Source organism: Nannobrachium achirus, assembly GCF_963921795.1.
Source record: "Nannobrachium achirus genome assembly, chromosome: 1".
Classification (NCBI taxonomy): domain Eukaryota; kingdom Metazoa; phylum Chordata; class Actinopteri; order Myctophiformes; family Myctophidae; genus Nannobrachium; species Nannobrachium achirus.
In genome coordinates this window covers 32,712,083-32,720,888 of record NC_137810.1, presented here as the reverse complement: position 1 = coordinate 32,720,888, position 8,806 = coordinate 32,712,083, and the positions used below count along the sequence as shown (strand labels likewise).

General features: G+C 44.6%; 1 long non-coding RNA gene across 1 annotated transcript; it reads right to left on the bottom strand.

The window, feature by feature from the left end:
• Positions 1 to 4,292: 4,292 nt before the first annotated feature.
• LOC308284033 lies at positions 4,293 to 6,330 on the bottom strand. The gene is made up of 3 exons (XR_013961983.1): positions 6,279 to 6,330; positions 5,731 to 5,813; positions 4,293 to 4,619 (listed from the first exon to the last, which is right to left on the bottom strand). It is a non-coding gene; the product is annotated as an uncharacterized lncRNA (long non-coding RNA).
• Positions 6,331 to 8,806: the final 2,476 nt, after the last annotated feature.

The window sequence follows — 8,806 nt, the reverse complement described above, 5'->3', positions numbered from 1 at the left end:
CAACGTTGGGCACCAATATAACCACCTTCCCATCCCTTTCTGGATCATTCTTAACCTTTCTTCTATTTAAAACAAATGAGTGTTCTGAGAAACTGGTTATTTACCAGTAAGACATCCAAATTATCAGCAAAGCTTCTACTGAATATCACCCGAGGTAAATAACATATCTCAAACTCTCTTTAATTGAGACCAGAGCTAAGAACACGGCAGCTTCCCACTAGACAAAGGAACAGAATGAATCACCCAAATGTCAACAATAGCACAATCCCATCCTTCCCTGAAAGCACGCGCTAAGCCCGCCAACACAATTAAAGGATACCATCTATGTATACAGCTTATAGTTACAGTGTACCTACTACACAGGTTCAGGTTTTGTGATTTTGCCTTAAGTCTGTTCCTATTCCCTTCCATACCCTGTCTGTTTCAAACACTTACATTAAACATAATATCTTCTCATTGAAGAACATTGTTTTTTATTTACCAAATTTCTCTCTTTCTCTCTTTATGTATATACTGTACTCTGTACTGTATATGGATCTGAACCTTGAACTCACTCACTCACGCACACGCACGCACACACACACACACACACACACACACACACACACACACACACACACACACACACACACACACACACACACACACACACACACACACACACACACACACACACACACACGTTGTCCAAAGAGAGTCATACTGTACATTAATGACAGCAGGAACAAAGTATTAAACCTGGTTGCCATAGTTTTCCACTGCAGCATTCTGCCTCTGACTCATTTGAAATGTTTGGTGCAGGGGGTTAGCAGTAAAGTCATTTAGAATGCAATGGACCTTATTTAAAATAAGGTAATTAGAGACCTGGGCCACTGTGGGCCAGTGACAACTGCTCAATTTCTATGATCCTACTTGCCTTCTTAATGAGCAGTATAGGAATCCATTATTGTAATGTTGCTAGACAGTCCAGACCAGGATACACAGGGAATTCAAAGCGAATCGAATTCCCCACAGCTGTATGGATAATGATGCCATTGTCCTAAGTGCTGATCACTGCATCTCCCCTATTGTTGACCGTGGTCCCCAAATGGTGTGTCCTTCCCTTAGCCCTGTTATTGTGGGCTCGCTTAAAGCGAGCACACGTATGTTATTGTCACTATTTATTTATTTATCTATCATACTATATCAAGTTCTCCTCAAAACTTTGAAAATATCGAAAATCGATATTCAAACATCAATGTGTTCAGCTTACTGTGGCGTGTGCTATTACTTTTTACAGCAGGAAGGAAGCCTCTGAAAGTGCAAACTTTGAACAGGTATAGCTCTAGCCTGGGGCCAGCCTATATACTATGCAGCTAACTAGTAACTGCGTATAGATCCCCTCCATGTTTTAACCAAAGGTTTTAACATGTGTGGGGATGAAGTCTAGCTCCAGCTAGGCTAGTATAGCTCATGCTCTGTTTGACGTACAGCCATGAAACCTGGACTAACATATGCGTCTCCTCATGCCGAACAACTTTGACACTCTGACTTATGACATTTGACCTTTAGATCTCCCACCATTTTGAATTATATGAAAAACAGTAAAAAATCTATCTCCTCCTGGGATTTTTGTGTTACGCGCACAAAACTTTTTTCACATGAAATTTGGGGTGAGAAGTTTGTATGTTAAATATATATTTTTTTTAATAATTCAATGAATATTGCGGTTTTATGCAAATTATTCTTCTGCCTCTAAATCATACATGCAAAGTTACACGTTCATGGCATTTGGCAAAGATGTAGAGGGTTAGTCCAAATATCACTGAAAGCAATCTTATTCCAATCGGCCAAAGGGGGGCGATATACGAAGCGTTTGAAAATTCAAACTTTAAACGGGCATAAGTCATGCCTCGTTTCGTTTGCAGACATGCAAGTTGCTTAGATGCGTGCCTTGACTCAAGCGGAAGACATCTGTGTCTTTGTTAAGTAAGCTCCGCCCTTAGATTTTCCGCCATTTTGAGCAGTTTGTAAAACGCTTAAACACGTTTTTATCCTGGGATTTTCGTGTCACGTGCACAGAACCTTTTTTACATGAACTTTGGACCGATATCTAAAGATCTGTCTGATCGGATTTATTTTTAAATTGAAACGTTATTTTTTTAATAATTCAATGAATATTGCAGTTTTATGCAAATTATTCTTCTGCCTCTAAAACAGGCACGCAAAGTCACATTTTCATGACGAAATAGTGTAGAGGGTTAGTTCAAATATCACTGAAACCAATCTTACCCCAAATGGCCAAAGGGGGGGCGCTATATAATTTTGAGCAGTTTGTAAAACGCTTAAACCCGTTTTTAGCCTGGGATTTTTGAGCAATTTGCATGAAACATTCTACACGCAATCTAAGGACCTTTATCTAACATGCCTATGAACTGCACATTTATTTTTAAATAATATTAATAATAATAAATATAGCTGCAAGCAGCGATAAAGTGGCCAAAAACACCTCAAATCATGAACACAGCATGCGATGTGAGTGACATTTTGCAAGCACATTCCCACTAGGTCAAGGAACAGATGCCACCCTTCTCACATTGGCCTGTTATAGCGCCACCAGCGGGTCAACTTTTGCATAACACATTTTTGGAACAAAATGCCTCAAATCATGCATGCAGTGTCCGATTGCGTCAAAGAGAGCACTGCCTGCAATCTTGACATTTTGTACTTTTAAAGTCATTGTTTTTTGGTTTGAAGCGAGCCCACAATTGTTTCGGAGGAACAATATTTTTTTAGTGTGGTTGTGCGTTAGTGTGAGGGCAACAAACTAGAAACTATAGTACTTGGGTGACTTTATGTATTTATTATAAATAAACGTTATATTGTCACGCTACTTCTCCAACAGTTTTGCCGGCACACACTCGAGCCATCCCAGCCAGCACGCCCACATGGGTCCCGCATGGGTACAGGGTGGGCTTCCCTACATGGGCCCCATGTGGGAATGTCCGCGGTTTCCACAAGGGTCCCTCGTGGGTTCGCCCACGTGGGCTCTGTGTGGGTTCTACATGGGCCCTGGGTGGGTCCCACCTCGGCTAATTTATATGGGACCCAGGTGGGAACCACTTGGGCTAGCCCACGTGGGCTCAACGTGGGTTCTACGTGGGCGCTGGGTGGGCCCCACCTCGGCAAATTTATATGGGACCCATGTGGGAACCGCCTGGGCTAGCCCACGTGGGTTCTATGTGGGAATGTCCGCGGTTTCCACAAGGGTCCCTCGTGGGTTAGCCCACGTGGGCTCTGTGTGGGTTCTATATGGGCCCTGGGTGGGCCCCACCTCGGCTAATTTATATGGGACCCAGGTGGGAACCACTTGGGCTAGCCCACGTGGGTTCAACGTGGGTTCTACATGGGTCCTGGGTGGGCCCCACCTCGGCAAATTTATATGGGACCCAAGTGGGAACCACTTGGGCTAGCCCACGTGGGATCAACGTGGGTTCTGCAGGGGCCCTGGGTGGGCCCCACATCGGCAAATTTATATGGGACCCAAGTGGGAACCACTTGGGCTAGCCCACGTGGGCTCTGGGTGGGTTCTGCATGGGTCCTGGGTGGGCCCCACCTCGGCAAATGTATATGGGACCCAGGTGGGAGCCGCTTGGGCTAGCCTGTGTGGGCTCTAGGTGGGTTCTACATGGGCCCTGGTTGGGCCCCACCTAGGCAATTCTATGCGGGAACCATAGGGGATAAACGTGGGATCCAAGTGGGCTCAACCTTGCTCCTAGGAAGATTTTAATGGTAGACTAAAACAGTGTTTGACATGAACTGTGTTAATTATTGAAACACCTAAAATACATTTTGGATGAAATAGACAATATACTGTATATTTGACAACGTTTATTACAAAAATAAACAAGATAATACAATACAATATAAATAAAGATAGCAGCAGCATGAAGGCAAACAGATCAAATGTGCAAGTGTACATACAGTACATTTAAAAAAAAACACTTGAAATGCAAAAAGAGATATTCCCATAATGCTCCACAGACTGCTAACAGAACAAAATAAAGGATTAAAAAATGTCCAAAAACATAAATTGTGTAAGAGGTGCATCAAAATCTTGAATTTTGTAACAAAACTGTTTTAGGGCATAGGTTTTCTGGAATCCACTGTTCATTCATGTTGCATTCATCAATCTGGGTCTGCTGTGCTTGTGGGTGGTTTTTTTTAGCCAACCACAGGGGGGAGAGAGAGAGAGTTTGTCTAATGGGGTGGCACATCATCCAGATCTTTTTCTGTTGTATGTCCTTACACTCCGTTGCAGCAATCCAGTCGAGTGTGTCATTGTCTAGGTCATGATCATTCTCGGCCACGATCACCATTCAGTGGCTGGTATATAGGGCAGCTGGTCATCACATGCTACACAGTCTGTGATGGATCCTGTGCTGCACTGAAACGTCCCACACCTGTCCTCAGGTGATTGAGGGTTGTCCACTCCTTACGGGGGAGGTGCTGGTCAGGAACATCTGTGAGATCCTTGATGAATTGGTGAAGCCTGGATGGTTCTGCTGCGTTCCACTGGTCTGTCCATCTTGCCTTCACCCAGGAAGCCTTAACCTTAGATATCTCCGACATGGCAATTCCTGAGTTTATGGCAAAAGTCAAAGAAAGGATTAGCCACAAGATATGAATGTAAAGTAGTCATTCTATCTTTAAACACACTTACACTGGCGTCACCAGGAATGAGATTTTAGTAGGCGAAATGCCAGCCGAAATGCCAGTGAAGTGCATTGCGACGCATTGTGAGCTTGTAGATCGGCTATTTTCAAATAGACAAAATGTATAGGGCTGAAGAGATTAATGTAGGCCTATGTTTTATAGCCTAATAATATTCTAAATAAGCAACTAAAGTCCAATAGTGTAGTACACAGACCATTTGGCGAGCGTGTGCACATTTGATTCTTTGTAAAGCCAGGTGACGATGACCCAAAGTAAACCCCCGTCACCCAATGAAAACAATAGCAAAGATTTGCATCTCTATAAGCAAGTTGAGTAGGCCTATGCTATCAGCTGCCTACTGTCTACGTGCCTGCTGACTGTGGACAAACTGGTTTTGAATGTTCAATGTTTTCAGGCCACAGACCCCTTTGTTGAGAGAGATGAAGCAGGGACCACCAAAACCTTTACATAGATTCCATATAGTTTCATCATGACAGGAAAATCATCATTGTATTTTGGATCCATGTCGATTTGTGTTTCAGATATTTAACCACTTGAACAGTCAATACTTAATAAAGTTGACATTTCACTCACTACTTGGTCTGCTCTTTTCCCTCTCTACAAAACCTCTTTGCCCAAATGTCTGATCTACAAGCTCACAACGCCTCGCAGTGCAAGGCGTTGTGAGCTTGTAGATCTGCTATTTTTGGCTCAAGTTCTCAGAATATGGACGCTAGGGTTCAAGTGGTTAAAATAAAAAATGAGAAAATAAGGTTTCTATCACACAAATATTTGGAGGACCCCCTTTAGTGACCCTGAGGACCCCCTAGGTGTCCCGGACCCCCTGTTGAAGACCCTTGATGTAGAATAAAAATGTAACTGCCAACCGTGATCTCTTCAACAAATCTGCCCCTTCCACTAGTTAGCTGCAGCCGTATGCTGTCACATTCAACTTCAGTTTTTTCCACACAACATTAAAGTTAGCCAAGATCAATATCCCAACAAAATCACAAACATTATGTAAGTTTATATTACCATTGTCACTTATGGGGTACTTCATTGTCTGTCTGTAGATTGAAGCCTCTGCTTTTCAGGTTTGGGTTGAGCACATTATTTGTCTTCAAGAAAGAGGGGACAAATGAGATTTCAAAAGTTAAAGCAATGTAAATTTCAATGTAGGCCCACACATATTTCAATCTGGCTTGATTTACAAGCTCATAACGTGCTGTGATGCTTTATTAGCTAGTAGAGCTGCTGTTTTTGTGGGTTTGCCCAGACTAGGAACACATTGGGTACATTAACCAACATATACAGCACATACGGTAAACCAACATACATTGTAATCTAGGGATTTAAAACATAATATATAACAATACTGGCCTGCCTAAATCCATGGTTTGAAATAATTTGTTACAATGTGATAACATAACATTACATCTAGAGCATAAAACATGTAACTTGTTGTTTAAAGATAATGTCCTTAGTTAAGTTGACAAAATCAACAAACCGTGAGTTAAAACTAGCCTGTATCTAGGCTAGTCTAGAACATTTTAGAATATAGATTAGACAATGAGGCTACTTACCATATACTTTTGGATTTTTTAAGGTCCATTCGTGGAAGCAAGTCCTGTCCAGTTCCTCACTCTCAAATGACAAAGAAAAAGTGATTCAGTTTCAAAAAAGTCTGGGAAGCACAGTGATTGGTTAGACGGTCAATAACACCTACATGTGAAATCACCCTGTATTCACATGGTAATGAGAGGCTTGGTTTGGTCTACTCACTGTGTGTGTGTCTGTCTGTCTGTCTGTCTGTCTGTCTGTCTGTCTGTCTGTCTGTCTGTCTGTCTGTCTGTCTGTCTGTCTTGTTGAACAAAATGAATGTGGTGTTGTAGCCTAACGTAGCCAGACTATATACTAATGCAGCTAACTAACTGCAGTATTGGGTGGATTGTTTAGCTCTGCTAGGCTAGTGGTGTTGTACAAAGCAGCTAGGTAAACTAACTAGCAGCACATAAAGCAAAGTCCAAAGCCTGGCCAATCGTGGGAACACAGACAGATTGTGTATGGCCTGAGGCTTCTCTCTAAAATGTTTATAACCACACATAATAACTACATTTTTGCATGAATAGCAGCTCTATAAAAACAGAACAGTTTTGCGATGCAATGCATTATGATCTTGGCATTTTTGAGTGTGGATTTGACCAGGAGTCTGCTTAACTTATTTTAATGAATATAATGTAATGTTGTCGAATGTTGTTTTAGGAGCATATGGTCAAAATAGAAGTAATGAAATGAATGTTTTTCCTACTACCACCCGACAGGTTAAAAGCACACATGCACACACGCACGCACACGCACGCACGCACGCACGCACGCACGCACGCACGCACGCACGCACGCACACACACACACACACACACACACACACACACACACACACACACACACACACACACACACACACACACACACACACACACACACACACACAACCAGTGGTCCTTGGGAGGGTTCCAGGTCGTCCCCAGCTAAATGATGGCGATTTGGTGACCAAATGGACCCTCATATATCTACAGGTCCATTTGGTTTCATTTTACCCAATCAAGAGTTACATTACTGTTAAGCATCTGCATTACTTAATTTACAACAAGTCTAAACAATTTGAGAATATAGAAGTGTTATTTTGATCAACATTTTGCCTGTTATCTCTCCTATTGGTACAGCATGGAATTGTTATAGCATCAAAGCCATGGATATTATTACTATTATTATTATTATTTTACATAACCCTGTGTATAGATATTTTGGTCAAGCTGTTGTTAATAACTAGGCTACTCTTGGTTGGTTCATATGGAAATATTTAAAGGAAATATGTTTTTCCCCACTGCCTAAGCCAAAATTCACAGCCAAAAAATAAACCCAGGCCTAATTAGCCCACATGTAGCCCATGCAGAAACCGCGTGGGCCAGCCCACTTCCATCCCATGCCCAGTTAGCCCACATTTAGCCCATGCGGGAACCACGTGGGCCAGCCCACTTCCATCCCAGGCCCAGTTAGCCCACATGTAGCCCATGCGGAAACCACGTGGGCAGCCCACTTCCAACCCATGCCCAGTTAACCCATATGTAGCCCATGCGGGAACCACGTGGGCCAGCCCATGTCCATCCCATGCCCAGTTAGCCCACATGTAGCCCTTGCGGGACCCACGTGGGCCAACCCACTTCCATCCCATGCCCAGTTAGCCCACATGTAGCCCACGCAGGAACCACCTGGGCCAGCCCACTTCCATCCCATGCCCACTTAGCCCACATGTAGCCCATGCGGGAACCACGTGGGCCAACCCACTTCCATCCCATGCCCAGTTAGCCCACATGTAGCCCACGTGGGAACCACCTGGGCCAGCCCACTTCCATCCCATGCCCACTTAGCCCACATGTAGCCCATGCGGGAACCACGTGGGCCAGCCCACGTCCATCCCATGCCCAGTTAGCCCACATGTAGCCCATGCAGGAACCTCGTGCCCCAGCCCACTTCCATCCCATGCCCAGTTAGCCCACATGTAGCCCATGCGGGAACCACGTGGGCCAGCCCACTTCCATCCCATGCCCAGTTAGCCCACATGTAGCCCACGCGGGAACCACCTGGGCCAGCCCACTTCCATCCCATGCCCACTTAGCCCACATGTAGCCCATGCGGGAACCACGTGGGCCAACCCACTTCCATCCCATGCCCAGTTAGCCCACATGTAGCCCATGTGGGAACCACTTGGGCCAGCCCACCTCCATCCCATGCCCAGTTATCCCACATGTAGCCCACGTGGGAACCACTTGGGCCAGCCCACCTCCATCCCATGCCCAGTTATCCCACATGTAGCCCACGTGGGAACCACTTGGGCCAGCCCACTTCAATCCCATGCCCAGTTAGCCCACATGTAGCCCATGTGGGAACCATGTGGGAAAGCCCACTTCCAACCCATGCCCAGGTATCCCACTTGTATCCCACGTGGGACCCATGTAATTTGCCCACATCAAGCCCATGCCCACGTGGTACCCAAGTAGCCCAACTCGTACCCATGCGGGACCCATGTGGGCGTGCTGGCTGGGATTATGTC